Below are 17,816 nucleotides of genomic sequence, written 5' to 3' on the forward strand. Positions count from 1 at the left end.
ATCATGAGCAATGATACTGCCTTGCGGTGTTTTGCTGGTGGACGCTGCTGCAGACAGCAGCGCTGCAGACCGTCTCCAGCCGGAGGACCCCCTGCAAGCAGGTAAGTCAGGTTCTCTGAACGGATAGGGGGATGGGGTGTTGTGTGTATGTGGGGGGGTTTGTATGTATTGGTATGCATGCATGCGGTTGTGAGTCACTTAGGATGCATGCGTGAAGGAGAGATTGTGAGTGTTGTGTGTTGTGAATGCATGTGTGTGACAAGGTATGTTGGTGTGTATTGCGGTGTGTTGGTATGTATGTGTGCATGCATGGGTGGTGGGGGGTGTGTGGGTGTGTATATGTGCGGGGGCAGGAGAGAGAGGGTGGAAGGTGGGGGAGGACTCTGGGGTGGAGGAGGGGGGTGGAGGAGACCCCTATCAGTGCCAGGGAAGGGATTCTCTGGCACTGATAGTGCCTACCACTATGGTTTTCATGGTGGTAAGTTTGGCACAAGAACCATGGCGGTAGGCTGGGTCGTAATCCCAAGGGTGGGATTGTGGAAGCGGCCGGGCTGGAGACCGAATTCGCCAGCTCAGCGGCCATTACCACCCTGGCAGTCAGTGTGTTAAAGTGTTGATTTTGGATGGCAGTAACCACCATGGTCCAAATCCCATTTTTTTTACCGCCAGCCTGTTGGCGGTATTACCACCGCTTTAACACCGACCGCCGGGGTTGTAATGAGGGCCTTTGTATTTCTGATGCATCGATCTAGGCCTTCGAGAGCCACATGTGTGTGAGTAATCTGACTCTGAAGTACGGCATGAAGCCCCTCGACCTTCTTACATCACAACTTATGTTTCAAAATTGTTTGTAACTGTTGTGGTTTTTTCCTGCTCTCTGAGGTATGATCAACTTTCCAATGGTATATAAAGCAGATAATGAGTACGTCCTGGACAATCTGGTGCAAAGCAATTTAATGGTGATATTTGCAGGGTGATATTTGTTGTACAGTGTCTAGGTGTAGAAGTTCAGTACAGTTTGTTGTCTCCTGTAAACTACTGCAGCAGTGTTTTGTTGTTCCACCTCCATCTGTTCTGCACCATTGTCATCCTCCTCCTCATTGGGGACATCTACCAGTTAATCAAGGAGACATTAATCCAAAAATATATTACGCAAGATAGCACATACAAGGATCATCTTGCATACCAGGGGTGGTGTATACAACAGGCTTCCTCCTGTCAGGGCCAGGCACCTGAATCTTGACTTCAGGAGTCCAAATGTCCTCTCCACCACATTGTGTGATCTTCTGTGGCCTTCATTGTATGACTGATCTTCCTCCGTTGTTGGGCTGCTAAAAGGAATCATCACCTATGGCTTGATGCCTAAACCATGGTCTGCTGCAAAGGAATGTGAAAACATGTGGCTGTCGTAAATATCCGTTGCTTCCTATGTGCCATGTCAGATGTTAGTTTTAGGTGGAGTGGTGACTCAGACTTGCATCTGGTATTGTGTATGTTCCTGTTTTGTTGAATGGTTGCATTGGTGCGTGGTGGTGGAAATAACTGTCATGGGCGGTGCCCCAGGGACCTGGTGATTGTCAAATTAAATATGGACTGACAGTTTGACCATGCAAAATATGTGTTGTGTTGTCCAAATTTGAGGCTGTGTCCTAATGTTAATGGAACCTTCGACCGCCTTGCACCACAATAGCTTCATTTGTATTGGCATTATGGTAGTCCTACAAGGCCAAACTCAGGCCACCATGTTTCCATGCGGCACTACGCATGCAGTCCAACAGTTAGTGACCCTTTGTGGCAGAATATGCCTGTTCCAGCCATTATGTGTACGAGGGGGAGATTCACACAATAGGAGGACTAGAAAAATGGTGAAGAGGACTCTCCAAGGTTCGTAGATATGATTTATCACAGATACTTTCAACACCAGCACAGAGCAGGCGTTAGGAGGGGGCAGGCCATAGATTTTAATGGGTCCCTATCAACTGTGCATGAAATGGTCAGGTATGTTGGTGGTACTCCTACAGAGTCCATCTATGCCATCTATTATCTTGAAACTATTGCACCTACTCTGCGCCATGGTGCACCATATATTGTATACAGCATCCACATGGTGCAGTAGGGTGCGGCAAAGGGGCAAAATTACAGTAGTGCTGGTGCCGATACTGTGCCACTTTCTTGACATGTGGCCTTCAGTCCCTTCACTTTAAACCCACAGAAGAGGGATGTTCTGGGACTTTGAACATATTTTATGTGCTGTGTGCCATGACACAGGTGTTGTGCCCTGTGTGTAGCATGTGATTCTCACCCATTTTCCCTAAGAAAAGCTCTCTTGCAAAAAGTTTTGTTGTTGCCAATTGCTGGCTTGCATACTTATCTGCATGTGGATTATGGGCACAGTGTGGCACATTTTTATGGTTTGTTTTGTGATATATGCATGCGTTTTTAGACACATGTGTGACAGGATAGGGAATGGTGTGTTTTTCTGCAGTGCCCTACACTGCATGACCAGTTCTGCTAAGTGGCATTTCTCCTCATTCTAATGTATCTCTGGCCTCTCCCAGTACATTGTCAGTTGTTCAGCTGCCACAGTCCCATGTTGGCACCCTGGCATCATGTTAGGGTGTTGTGGAATTACTGGGTATTATTGTAGGTGTGCTGTGAGGTGTCTACCCCTACACATGGGGAGTCATTATGACCCCAGCGGTAAGTGGGAATGTGGTGGTAATACCGCCAACAGGCTGGCGGTACATACCGCCACATTATGAGAATGAGCTGCAGCCAACCCGCCACTTCTCCACTCAGACCGTCATTGCAATAGCAGCCGCCAGGCCAGAGATATCAATCTTCAGACCTGTGGCTGCTAAAGTACTGCTGGTGGCATTATGAGCCAGCCTACTGCCATGGTTTTCATGGCGTTAGCAACGCCATGAAAACCATGGGGGTAGGCCCTAGCAGTGACAGGGAATTCCTTCCCTGTCAGTGGTAGGAGGCTCACCCATCCCCCGAACACTTCCCAGATGCCCCCCACTCCGCTCCATCAACTCTCCCCCCTTCCAGTCCCCCCATACATGCACAGACCCACAGACACGCACCAAGCATACACCCACACACTAACACTAGCACACACGCATTTTATACACGCATACATCCAGTCATGCTCACACACATCCGTACACACATTCACAATGAAATGCAGACACGCTTTCACATTTCCATTCTTACACACATTCACATACATGCATACACTCACGCAAACAACACTACAGACGCATTCACGAACACACTGACGCATTCATGCACACAACCCCGCACACACACACACACAACACCCCCACCCCCTCCCCTGTCAAAAGGCCAACTTACCTTCATCCAGGTGGTCTTCCTGTAAAAAACAGGACGGGCCGCTGCTACTGCCAACAGAGCCCAGCAGCAGAACACCGGCAGGCATTATCACAGGTCATGATACGGCTGGTGGTGGTCTACTGGCCTGGCAGTGCTGGTGGTAGCAGCGCTACCTTACCACCATCCGCCAGTATGGCCACGGAGGGATTTCCACCCTTCTTGTGGCGGAAGTCCGGCTGTGGTTATAATCTGGCAGACGGATCGTAGCTGCGGTGACTGTCTTTTGGCGGCCGTCACCATGGTGGTAAGCGGTTTATACCGCCAATGTCATAATGTGGGCCATGGTCTTTCATAGCTGGTGATGTTTTATTAATATGTGTGTAGCATAATGCACCAGACAGGTGAAGGTGAACACAATGGCACATCTGGTATGCTTTGGTGATATGTAGTTGGTGTTGGCAACACTTGGATGGCATTTGATATTGGTGCCACAGGAGGCTTCTACACCATTGCAAATGTGGAGCTCTTCCTATATGTGACTTTCTTTCTGTTGACATGGCCAATGCCCTTCACATAGCTGAGATATTCCTTGTTAGGTGTTATGTGTGTGGGATGTGTGTTATGTGTGTGGGATTTATATTTAGGTGTCAACAAGTGGATGCCTGTAGTGGTTTGAGCCTAGCTTCTGTACGCAAAGGGGGCATATCTCCACCTGTCCTTCATGTGGTGGGCCAGTCAGGTTGTGCCTGTATTATGTACCTATGGGTGTATATGTGTGTGATATGCAATTAATGTGGTGTAGTGTGACATGTGACATATGTGTTGCTGTATGTACATCTGTGTTCCCCTGTCCATGTGTCTTTAGTGTGGTGTATGTGTTGTTTATCCTACAAGGTTGGTGTGCTGTCTGTGTAATGATTGGTATGGTGGCTTACCTATGAGTAGCCCATTGCTATATTGCCCATCCTGGAACTGCTCATTGATGGTGGAGTGCTGGAATGTGTAGGCATCATGGACTCTGCTGGGATATTTGGCTAGGATGTTTGTGAAAAGCTCACGGTGGTCCACAATGGTCTGCACATTTATAGAATGGGTGTGTTTGAGGTTCCCGTAGAGGTGTTTCATTGCAGCAGGTGGCACAAGTTGGACATCGGTGATGTTCAATGCACCCAGCATATGCGGGAGCCCAGCAATTTTGTAGAAATCTTGCTTGGTCTCCTGCTGCAGTTGCTGGGTGTTGGGTGTAAGAGAACAGGGCTGATTGCAGAGGCCCCCTAACTTTTTGCCCTTATTTTCCACTTTTTGCTGGTGTTTTCCTCACTCTGATGGTGATCTGGGTACTGCTAACCAGTCCCAGGGCCTGTGCTCTGTGTAAACTCAGTATGCAAATTAGGCTAATTATAATTGGCTAAGTCAACCTACCTATAAGTCCCCAGTATATGGTAGGGCATGTAGGTTTAGGGACCCCAGCATAGGTAGTGCACCCTGGGTGCACTGCTGAGGCTGCTTTCAAATCAAAGTTACATGCAAATTCGACATTGGAATTAAAAGTAGTTCCAAATTCTTAAACTACATTATTTTTACATATAAGTCACCCCTAAGGTGTGCCCTATATGCCCCTAGGGCTGGGTGCCATGCAACTATAAGCAGGGGCCTTATAAAAATAGTTTTATAAGCCCTGGTGAGGTAAAACAGCCACATTCGTTTTTCCCTCATTGTAGTGAATGGCCTCCATAGGCTAGAATGTAAGGACTTTATTTTAATTTTAAAAGTCCCCTTAAGTAACAGATACGAGAAGTTTGGTATCAAATTAATTGTTATAATAAATCCCACAGCTTCCATTTTTGGATTTAATATAACTTGCTCAGATAAAGAGTTTTAAACGTTACCTGAAAAGTTGCAAACTTCAACCCTGCAGTGTTTTTGCTGCTGTGCTCTGATTGGCCAGTCTCTGGCAGCCTGGCCAGGCTGCCTTGATGAGGTGTGAAGTGGCGTGGCTTCACACAAAGAGATGTGCCTGTGGGAGGAGCTCTCCCCTCAGCAGATGGTAAGGCAGGAAGGGGGAGGGCTGCCAAACTGGTCTTCAAAGGCAGAGAAGGACATTTGGAGCAACTCAGCAACACATCCACATCCTGCAAACCCAGACAATTAGGTGCCCCATTGATTAGATTAGGAGAGGGCAGGAGAGGGGTGTTTTTAGGATTTTTAGCCACACCAGTGGGTGGGCTCAGCCAGATGTAACCCCTAAAAATCACTTTCAGCCATGATGAAGTTTAGAGGAATGTTGCTCCCTGGGATTGATTTTTGCCATACTTCCCAGGAAGTGGTCATCGCAGGGGGAAGGACCCTGCACCTGATTGGAGAACCAGAACCCCCCTGTTTTTCACCCAGGAGTAGGGAAAAAACTGGCAGACCTACACCCACACCTCAGATCCCTATCAGATTCCAACAAGGAAGAACTAAATGAGAAGAAGGATTATCCTGCTGGACCCCTTTACTGCAGCTGGACACTAAACTCTGGAGGACTGCACCAGCTGCACACTTGGGCTTCACCACTAAAAGGACTTTACCTGTCTTCTACTGCTTCAAGAAGGGACTCCCTGTTTGCTACAGGTACAAAGGAGCTGCCCAGAGTCCCCTGCATCAAGTCCTGCAAGCAGAGCCCAGCTGACCAGCGTCCAGTGGCCATTTGAGGGTTCTGACGTGGCGCATTGCATTCTGGGAATTGTAGTCCCAACTCCCAAGGAGCAACTCAGAGCTTCTGAAACCTTCGATCAAGTTGTGGACACTTCAAGGACACAAAAAGGACCTCTGGAAGAAGATCCAGAAGTTTGGAAACGTTTGGAGCAACTCCATAAGTTGAAGAGGTGCATTGTGGGAGTTGTAGTCCCAGACCCCAAGAGGCACACCAGAGCCTCTGAACCCTTGGCTGGTGCTGTGGACCGCTTTCCTGAATCAAGCACTTCTGAAAGTAAGTGTGACAGTGTTACCTCCGGAACTCTGGACTTTGTTCTTTTCCAGTGTGACTTTTTTTAACCCTTTGAGCACTAGTTGCTTCTATGCGCTAGAAAGCATTACTTCTTTCAAAATTAATTTCTCCGGTTCCCCTTATCCCATTTTATTCATTTTGGTCTCGTTTTAAAGATAACAATATAATCTATTGCTATGAATTGATTTCGGATTTTTAAACTGTTTCTTGTGTTTTTTTTAATTACTATTTTGTGATTTTTGAATGCTTTGCGCTTTGTCTCCTAAGTTAAGCCTTGTTGCTCATTGCCAAGCTACCAAGCGTTGAGCTAGGTTTAATTTACTGAGACCTGACTGGACCTAACTGGAGGTTAGTGGCCTATTGCTAAGTGTAGGTACTTACCTGCCCTTACCAATAACCCATTTTCCAACATTGGGGGACCAGATGTAATGGGGTGTGAAACAGATGATTGCATGCAGAACCTTTGGAAGGAAGGCCGGGAACGATGGTGGGGAGATACCACCCACTTGTGCCCCAGCTGTCTGGAATGATCCTGACACCAGCATATGGAGGACTGCCAGGAGTTTGGTCATGAGTGGAATAGTTGTTGGAGTTTCCACCCTTGCAGTGATGTCTAGTGCAATGTGGTGCAGCAAGCTTACAATGGACTCCAGCTTCAGACATCTTGTTCCCTGAGCGCAAGGATGGTTGTGCGCTATCAAAATATGCTCTTCCACCTTCTGTGCTGCCTTTATGACTGCTGTGGTGGTGTTTGTGGTTGCAGCAGTGGTGCTGGTAGGGCATGTTGTCGTCGCTGTCATCTACGGCATGTGCCGAGGTGGAACAATAACAGATCCATGTTGTCCAGGAGGTTGCCAATGCTCCTTTTGTGTGTTTTCCTTGTGTAGTAGTATGTGGGCCTCATTTTAATCCTGGTCTGACTAAGCATTACATTTTGATGTTAATCAGACTTTGTGTCATATTTTTGGGCCAGTCCCTTAAAGTGGGTAGCAAATATGGTGCTGGATGGCTAGCATTATTTTTTTGGAAAAGAACACCCATCTTGCATATCATTGTCACTAAACGACGCAAGGTGGGGTGGCACTCCCAAAAAATGACACTAACTCTGAAATTATGTTGCTAGACGGGTCAAACAACAAAATATAAATATTGCGCCATGTAGCACTGCTTTTGGATCCAAAAAAATGCCACAAAAGGGGTGCTAAGTTTTCTTAAATATGGGCCTTATGTCCTCGTTTACAAGGCACACTGCCCTACCGGAGAGCCATTTTTTGGGGCACAGTGTGCCAGCCAATATTTACAAGGCCACTCAAAGCCACCTTGGATGGGTTTTCACAGCCTTGTAAATATGGACCCCTTTCATGCATAAGACTGCATGAAAGTGGTGTTCCATGGGTGTTGTTGTGGGTATTCCCACAGCAACACCCATGGAATCCAATGGAATCTGACACATTCCCAGATCTACAAGTCGGAGAATGCATCAGATTCCTACACCACCTCAAGTGTGGAGTTCAAATGGCGCAAAAGGGAAAAATAACATTATTTCTGCCCGTTTGTTTCTCTTTCCATGTGTGCTTATCGATATGGTACATTCCAGCCCTTTTGTTTTGACCCAGGGCTGTCCAGCAAAAAGGCTTGCAGCGCTGCCCTGCACCAAAACGCAGTTAATGAGGCCCTTAGTTTCCATGCTTTTGGAGCAGTTTCTACAGCAAATGATAGTGGCTTTACTGGAGAGTTAAACCAGTTCGGTAAAGCCAATTTTACAGTGCCATTTTAGTGGCAGAGGACGTGCACTTCGACACTGATTGGTATTGTCACAGTGCACAGAGGCATTATAGAAAAAAACAATTAGGGTCAGAAAGGCAAAACATTGAGTGTGATCGAATACAAAAGGCCATTTTGCTACAATGATTCATTTCAGTTATTGCCTTTGAGGGCATAATTTAAAACACCACTAACCACTTATGGTGGTGTTAGGGTACCTTTCAAACAAACGTTGCTCTGATGAAAGGAAATAAGGAGATGTGAACGGATGAACACTGTCACTATAGATATCTGAATTAGGTAAGTGGAATTAAATCAGATGTATGATTTCGATGATAGGTCATGTTTTAGTGAGATCAGGATGAAGTATAGCAAACAAATGAGACATATTGGCCAAAAAAGACAATCACTTTTTGGTCTATTCCTGTACAGACAATTGTCAAGTGCCCATTATACTTGAATGGATAATAGAAAATAAATATATATTCCCTTTTAACTATCAGAAATGTATTTTCCACTCTACAGTCAGTCTCTCTACTAGTAATTTTTGCAATATTTCACCTTCCAAGAGGAGCAACATTTTTCTTGTTAGGTTGATCAGTTTTGTGTATTATGTTACAATTGTGTTCTATGCTGTCAGTGTAAAGAATCTTTTTTCTTTTTTTAAATAAAGAGGTAATTTTAACCATCAGAAATGTATTTTCTAACTCTAGTGTCAGTCTTTCTACGTAATGTCTGCAATTCTTCATCTTCCGAGAGGTACTACATTTTCTTGTTAGGTTGATCGGTTTTGTGCATGATATTACAATTATGTTCTATTATGTTACTGTAAAAAATCCCTTTTCTTTTTTACATAAAGTTGTCATTTGGATCCCTGTGGGAAACCTGCCAAGCCATCCTGCTGTCCCGGCAGACAACTGCCTCCACTTTTTAGACATCCCTGCCAAGCTGCTGCTGCTGGGTTGATTTAAAGCACTGATTCCTTGCTGAGCAATTGCCATGTGATGCACCCAGGCCCACATATGCTAAGATTTTGTGTTGGGGTTGCATTACTTTTTTTTTGGTGCAACCAAACGCAAAATATATTTTGGGATTTGCAAAACTAGGAAACGCCCAATTTGAGTGGCTTTGTATAAAGTAAGGAATGCAAGGCAATACATAGCTCTGCCTTGCATTACCTTGTGTCATGTAGGCATCACATGGGTGGGGCATGGACATTCCCATGCATATGCTGATGTATTTTGACACTCATGACACATATTTACAAAGAATTGTAAACATGGGTTTGCACCAAAACGGCACACATACCGAGGCTGATATAGGAAGGAGAAATATCTCCATGTTTTTGCACACATGCAACAAAAAAATTGCCTCAAGAGTTTTTGTGCAGGTGGGTATCCCTTCCTTCATAAAAACTCCAGAACATAGGGAGACTTGCAACGTGACATATTGGTGCTTGTGCTAGGCATTAACCAGCACTAGGAGATAACAGAACTGTGCTGTATCTTTGTAAATATGTCACACTTCTGCCTTTAAAACACAGCACAGTGACTTTGTTGACACACTGAATTGAATGAAATCTCAGAATATCCAGGCCTACTCTGCAGTTTTTTGTATTCTGAAAAAAACTCTCAAAGTAAGAGTTTGCTTTCAGAAAACAAAAAATAATGGTGCATGGAGATTTCTCCCAGAACATCGGGCCCATTTTGAATTTTCTACAAACGGGTCAAACCTCAATTTCATTCTTATACCACAGAACTGCCAGTTTGACACTTTTAGGGGTTGGTCTCCTTGAAGCTCTGGAACAAAAGTTTGAAAAAGTTTTCAAACTTCTTTTGGTGCCCAAACTACCACATGCCTTAGAATATCAATAGCACACTTAGAAACTCTAACGGTATCAGATAAAGGGCAACAACTAGGTCCAGTCTAGGTCTATTTGCCACTGATAAGCTGGGATTTTCACAGGAATGTCCTCTTTAACGTTTTTATTTTCCTGCAGCCACCCAAGGAATCAGCCTTATGATCCTTAGAGATTTGTCTTTCCTTGGAATTTAAATGAAAGGGGGTTCGAACCTCCTCAAATCCTTCTAACAGATTATGGATGCCAAGTGCAGCAGGTTGAATCTGCTTAGTGTCCTTTTGCAAGTGATGGGGTTCATCGGGGTCAGACATTTATGGTGGCACTAGTTAGTGGGTGGGGATGACTCATGGCCCTCCAATGGGCTAAAAGGTTATTAGTTTAATAAATGATCATTCTTTCTCTGGGGTACTACCACAATTTTGCCTTAACTCTTTTTGCTGGTTGTAGACCTTAACTCTAAGCAGGGTTAAAGTGCCTGTGCTCCACCTATCATCATGATAACATTGGTAAAAGGTTCAACTACTCGCAAAGTAGTAATAAAATGTATTGTAAAACAAGATAACTAAAAAACATATAAACATAATTAAGCAAACACTAAAGACAAAGAACAAAACCTCACAATTTTTCACTGAAAAAACGTAACATCTGCAAGTAAACAACACTCTGCAGGATTGCACCTGGAAAAGCCGGAAGGAAGACTTCAACAGAATAACAGGGCAGCTTTAAAAGTAAGTTTAAAAGTTAAATAAACTACAATGTAATCTCACATAATTCTAAAGTAAAAATATTTACATGAATTACTACATTATCTCTTTTATTAGGCATATTAATTCTTCCACGCCAGAGGAGCATGTCAGCAAAAATGAAGCACTGCCCACCGTAAACATGGTCAAAGGCACTTTCCAAGTAAGTAAAACAAAAACAGGTATGAATATTCAAACAACTTCTATATTTTCAATGTAAAACTAAAACCCCACCACCCCCAAAACAAAAAAAACCTGTATTTTTGACATACTAAAGCAAAGGTTTTCTCACCAACAGAAAATGAAAGTCTTCCTGACCCAATCTGGATGATATTGAAGAGAAATGGAGGAAAAATCATTTTAAAATTAAATTATCAAACAAAATACAAGTTTTGCAAAAAAGTACTTAATTTTACAAGCATACTATTTTCAGACAGAATGGAAGAAAGAGCCAATTTATCCACACCACAACATAGAAAACAATGATTTTCACATGTGTGATACACATACACATAACATCAGGAAAAGCACAAATACCAAGAATGTGAATTAGAAATGTACTAAATAGTATGCACATGCTTGTTATGGGATGGCTACAATGAAAAATGATATTGTAAATAACATCATAAATTACAGCCACACCCCAAATGTAATAGACATAGGCGGTCATTCTGACCCTGGCGGTCAAAGACCGCCAGGGCGGAGGACCGCGGGAGCACCGCCGACAGGCCGGCGGTGCTCCAATGGGGATTCCGACCGCGGCGGTAAAGCCGCGGTCGGACCGGCACCACTGGCGGGCTCCCGCCAGTGTACCGCCGCCCCATTGAATCCTCAACGGCGGCGCAGCTTGCTGCACCACCGCGGGGATTCCGACCCCCCCTACCGCCATCCAGATCCCGGCGGTCCGACCGCCGGGATCCGGATGGCGGTAGGGGGGGTCGCGGGGCCCCTGGGGGCCCCTGCAGTGCCCATGCCACTGGCATGGGCATTGCAGGGGCCCCCGTAAGAGGGCCCCTACATGTACTTCACTGTCTGCTGTGCAGACAGTGAAATACGCGTCGGGTGCAACTGCACCCGTCGCACAGCTTCCACTCCGCCGGCTCGATTCCGAGCCGGCTTCATCGTGGAAGCCTCTTTCCCGCTGGGCTGGCGGGCGGTCTGAAGGCGACCGCCCGCCAGCCCAGCGGGAAAGTAAGAATTACCGCCGCGGTCTTTCGACCGCGGAACGGTAACCTGACGGCGGGACTTTGGCGGGCGGCCTCCGCCGCCCGCCAAGGTCAAAATGACCGCCATAGTAATATAGAATGCATTTCAAGATTTCAAAAGAGCCCTGCACTAATTCCCAAGAGCCTGCTCCTCATTCCTGCACCGTTGCCTAAGAAACAAAGTACAAATTAGTCTGAAATTGTGAATCACTTCAAAATAAAAAACTAACAAATGCTCTCCATGCAAAATTATAATGGACTTTGAATATGCAATGATACAAACAATACGTCATCTTTGTCCACACATAGCCAGACAAGGCTGCAATTGGAACTTCAATCAAAGCATTCAGAGAATTGGAAAAATCTGCACTCAGGGCCTAATTACGAATGTGGCGGTCTACTCGGACCACCACACTCACAGTGGCTGTCGACCACCGTGGTTCTGGTGGTATGACCGCCACATTACAAGGTTGGCTTTTTGCCCCGCCAACTGTAGGAGGCTGGCCTGGCTTATAGTGGGTACCTTGTGGTACTTACACCTTGTGCCAAGTCCAGTTATCCCTTATTAGTAGAATAGAGGTGTTCTAGCATCTTAGGCTGATAGAGGCAGCTATAGTAGAGCAGCTTAGGCTGAACTAGGAGACATGCAAAGCTCCTACTATACTACTTATATCATATAGCACTATATCATAAGAAACACAATACTCAGAGTTACTAAAAATAAAGGTACTTTATTTTAGTGACAACATGCCAAAGGTATCTCAGAGGATACACTCCCTTAGGAGGTACGTAATATACACAAGTTATATGCACACAAACCAAAATCAGGTAAGTAACAGTCAGAAAAGTAGTGCAAACAATGTAGAATCACAATAGAATGCAATAGGGAGAAATAGGCCTACGTTCAACACAAACCATATACTCCAAAAGTGGAATGCGAACCACGAATGGACCCCAGTCCTAGTGTAGTGTGTAGAGGGTCGCTGGGACTGTTAGAAAACACTAAGGGTGTCCAAGATACCCAAGACCCTGAAAAGTAGGAGCAAAGTTACCCTTCTACCACAAAAAGACAGTAAAGTTGAGATAGGGGATTCTGCAAGGACAACAACTGACTGCAAAACACTGAAGATGGATTCCTGGACCTAAGGACCTGTAAAGGAAGGGGACCAAGTCCAAGAGTCACGCAAGTGTCCGGGGGGGCAGGAGCCCACTAACCCCGGATGAAGGTGCAAAAGGGCTGCCTCTGGGTGGAACAAGCCAAAGATTCTGCAACAACAGGAGGTGTCAGGAACTTCTCCCTTGGTCAGAAGATGTCCCACGGCGTGCTGGAGGAAGCAGAGTTGTTTCCATGCAGAAAGACTGCAAACAAGTCTTGCTAGCTGCAAGAGTTGTGGTTGAGGATTTTTGGTGCTGCTAGGGCCCAGGAAGGACCAGGAGGTCGCCCCTTGGAGGAGGAGACAGAGGGGGCACTCAGCAACATGGAGAGCCCATGCAGAAGCTGGCAGCACCCAGAGAAGTACCTGAATGGGCACTTAGAAGATCTGAGGAAAGCAGTAAACTCAGAGTCACAAAGGAGGGTCCGATGACGTCGGAGTCCAACTCAGCAAGTTGGGCAATGCAAGAAGGAGTCCTGGGGACCTGGGCTAGGCTGTGCATGAAGGAAGTCTTGCAAAAGTGCACAGAAGCCCGAGCAGCTGCAGTTCATGCAGTACACAGGATTGCTGTCTGGCGTGGGGAGGCAAGGACTTACCTCCACCAAATTTGGACAGAAGGGCCAACAGACTGTCGAAGACACTTGGACCCAGCTCCGGTGTTCCAGGGACCACACTCGTCAGGATGAGAGGGGACCCAGAGGACTGGTGATGCAGAAGTTTGGTGCCTGCGTTAGCAGGGGGAAGATTCCGTCGACCCACAGGAGATTTCCTCTTGGCTTCCAGTGCAGGGTGAAGGTAGACAGCCCTCAGAGCATGCACCACCAGGAAACAGTCGAGAAAGCCAGCAGGATGAGGTGCTACAATGTTGCTGGTAGCCTTCTTGCTACTTTGTTGTGGTTTTGCAGGCGTCCTGGAGCATTCAGCGGTCGATCCTTGGCAGAAGTCAAAGAGAGAAGTGCAGAGGAACTCTGGTGAGCTCTTGCATTCGTTATCTGGTGAGATGCCCACAGGAGAGACCCTAAATAGCCCACAGCGGAGGATTGGCTACTGAGAAAGGTAAGAACCTATCAGGAGGGGTCTCTGACGTCACCTGCTGGCACTGGCCACTCAGAGTTGTCCATTGTGCCCTCACACCTCTGCATCCAAGATGGCAGAGGTCTGGGACACACTGGAGGAGCTCTGGGCACCCCCCCGGGTAGGTGTTGGTCAGGGGAGTGGTCACTCCCCTTTCCATTGTCCAGTTTCGCGCCAGAGCAGGGCTGGGGGATCCCTGAACCAGTGTAGACTGGCTTATGCAGAGAGGGCACCATCTGTGCCCATCAAAGCATTTCAAGAGGCTGGGGGAGGCTACTCCTCCCGAGCCCCTCACACCTATTTCCAAAGGGAGAAGGTGTAACACCCTCTGTCAGAGGAAATCCTTTGTTCTTCCTTCCTGACCCCAGGGAGGAAGAAACCTGTCTGAGGGGTTGGCAGCAGCAGTAGCTGCATTGGAGACCCCGGAAAGTTAGTTTGGCAGTCCCCGGGCTCTGTGCTGGAGACCTGGGGATACATGGAATTGTCCCCCCAATACCAGAATTGTATTGGGATGACAATTCCATGATCCTAGACATGTTACATGGGCACGTTCAGAGTTACCATTGTGACGCTACATATAGGTATTGACCTATATGTAGTGCACACGTGTAATTGTGTCCCCGCACTCACAAAGTCCAGGGAATTTGCCCTGAACAATGTGGGAGCACCTTGGCTAGTGCCAGGGTGCCCACACACTAAGTAACTTTGCACATAACCTTCACCAAGTGAGGGTTTTACAAATAGGTGACATATAAGTTACTTATGTGCCGTGTAAAATGGCTGTGAAATAACGTGGACGTTATTTCACTCAGTCTGCAGTGGCTGTCCTGTGTAAGAATTGTCTGAGCTCCCTATGGGTGGCAAAAGAAATGCTGCAGCCCATAGGGATTTCCTGGAGCCCCAATACCCTGGGTACCTAGGTACCATATACAAGGGAATTATAAGGGTGTTCCAGTGTGCCAATGAGAATTGGTAAAACTACTCACTAGCCTGCAGTGACAATTTTAAAAGCAGAGAGAGCATAAACACTGAGGTTCTGGTTAGCAGAGCCTCAGTGATATAATTAGGCACCACACAGGGAACACATATAGGCCACAAACTTATGAGCACTGGGGTCCTGGCTAGCAGGGTGCCAGTGACACATATCAAACATACTGACAACATAGGGTTTTCACTATGAGCACTGGGGCCTGGCTAGCAGGATCCCAGTGAGACAGTAAAAACACCCTGACATATACTCACAAACAGGCCAAAAGTGGGGGTAACAAGGCTAGAAAGAGGCTACCTTCCTACACCAACCTACCGTCATCTCCGCAGGGAAGGGAGATCCCAATTTGCTGATGGAGGATGCAGGTTGTGACCAGCCCGGGCGGCTCTGAACTCAGGGCTGCTCTGCTGATTACAGCCTGGTTGCCTGCCAGCCTTTTCATGGAGTTTTCACCACCATGAAAAGGCTGGCAGGGAACAGGTGCAGGGGGCTACATTCACTGTCTGCTGGGCAGACAGTGTGCATTACGAGGGTGCTGGTGCAGCATTACCACCGGCTCTATTACAAGCCGGCAACAATGCTCTATCCACTTTCCCACTGGGCTGACCAGTGGAAACCTTGGTTTCAGCCAGTCAGCCCAGCAAGAAATTCTTATTGGAGCTGAGGGGGAGGTAGCCAGTATGGTGTAACTTTCCCATAGGGAGTTTGGAGTACGGGTGGATCCATCCGCCAAACTCATAATTGGGCCCTAAGTGTAGATTACGCAACAAACAAGGGCTTGCTTTTGAAATTAAAACTGTAATAGCTCTGGCATATGTACCTGTAACAGGCATTGCTAACCACTACAGCATGCAAATAGAATCCCGATTTTACCAAATAAATAAACAAAAACTAAGTCCACTAATGGACTACTTAAAAAAATATATATATTTTAAATTAACCTAATGTATTTTTTAAACTAAAATGTGTTCAAAATAGCTGCGTATTTTCGTATTTTGCACTATGTCTTCCTAGCCTGTACAAATAAATAGGGGCATATTTATTAAGAAATCACACAGCACAGCAAGTCATCTTGCTGCACTGCTTGATAGGGAAAGGGCAGGAATTTGCTATATTTAATATAATATGGTGCATTTCAGTCTACATAATACAGCACATTTATTTTTTTTCCAATGCCCGCGCACAATTTTCAGCCTAGAGCCAATGCTGACACCCTTGCACTAGAATGCAAGGGTGTTTGCATTGTAAGCATGACTGTGTCCCTTCCTGTACAGAAACAATCCTCTGAGGCATTTCCTCTTTCTATGTGTGTTGCAGGGAAAAAGTCCTTAACAATGCAGTGCTCGGTAGAGGACGCAAGAGATGCGGTGAGGTAAGTGGGGCTGGGACAGGGGTGTGGGGTGGATCAAGTTATTGGGGTGGGTGGGGAGTCGGTCCAGGCTATTTTGAGGTGGGGTTTGGGGTATTATTTTTTGTTAGAGGTGGGTGTGGGGAGTTTGATTATTTTTTTGTTTTAGGGCTTAGGGTGGGGTAGTTTATTTTTTAAAGTGTGGGGGGAGGTTTAAGGAACGGCAGGAGGAGGGAAGAGGAAGACCGATCGGGAGATGACGCAATGAGGTAAGTTGGATTAGGGCAGGGTTGTTGGGTTGTTTTTAGCAGTGTGGTAGATTTAGGGCTTAGGGTGTGTGGGGGTGTCAGGGTACTTTAGTTTTTAAGGGGCAGGGGTTGGGGTATTTTTTTTTAGGGCTCAGGGTGGGTAGGGGTGCAATGTCTGGCAATTCCCAGGTCAACTGACCTTTGGAGTCTCTGCTTTGGATGGGGGCCAGGAAGTAACTTTTTCCTGAGCCAGTTCTGCAGGTCCAGTGCTCTGGTGTCGCAGCCTCTCTTTGTGTGCTTCCACCAGGTGCAGTGTGGTCTTCTTCTTGTCCTTGGTCCAAATCCAGTGAGTCCTTGGTCCAAATCCCAGTGAGTACTGAAATCTCAGGTGTCAGAGGTGTCCATTATATCCCAGTAAAGTTCCCTGGGGGGACAACATGGTCACTAGCTAATGGGATATTAGGTCCCCTGTTACCTGGGGACACAGTCCCAGTCATATGTGGCATCTGGCTGTCCAAGAGCACATCTTGCATAAAACAACCAAAATGGCTGAAGTCTTCCTCAAGTGTGAGGACCATGGTAGCCCACTTCTGGAGGTGTGGCTAGTATGGGCAACACGCATATGCAAAACTGATTCTGAAACTGGATTTCTTTTCCTTCACCCTGGCTCTACGCTGTCTAGGGGAAACAAAGGGCTTCCTGCTCTGCAGTGTTGTCACAGCAGCCCTTTAAAGGCAGCTTCACTCTATGATGCTTGCCTTTTGGGATATCACCCTTTGCAGCCTGTGGGTGGGGGTCACACCTTCATTGAGGCAACAGCCTTTATTCTCATCCTGGGAGTCACTCACATGGCTCCCCAGGTGATCAGAAACCTGTCTCAGTCAATCAATCAATCAGTCAGGGATTTGTAAAGCTCACTGCTCACCCATGAGGGTCTCAAGGTGCTGAGGAGGGGAGGGGTGAGAAGGTTGGGGGGATGTGCTGCTGCTACCCGAACAGCCAGGTCTTGATATGTTTCCTGAAGGTAAGGAGGTCTTTCATCTGGCGCAGGTGGGTGTTCCACATTTTAGCAGCGAGGTGCGAGAATGATCTACTGCTGGTTG

This window comes from Pleurodeles waltl, chromosome 5 (assembly GCF_031143425.1).
Source record: "Pleurodeles waltl isolate 20211129_DDA chromosome 5, aPleWal1.hap1.20221129, whole genome shotgun sequence".
NCBI lineage: Eukaryota > Metazoa > Chordata > Amphibia > Caudata > Salamandridae > Pleurodeles > Pleurodeles waltl.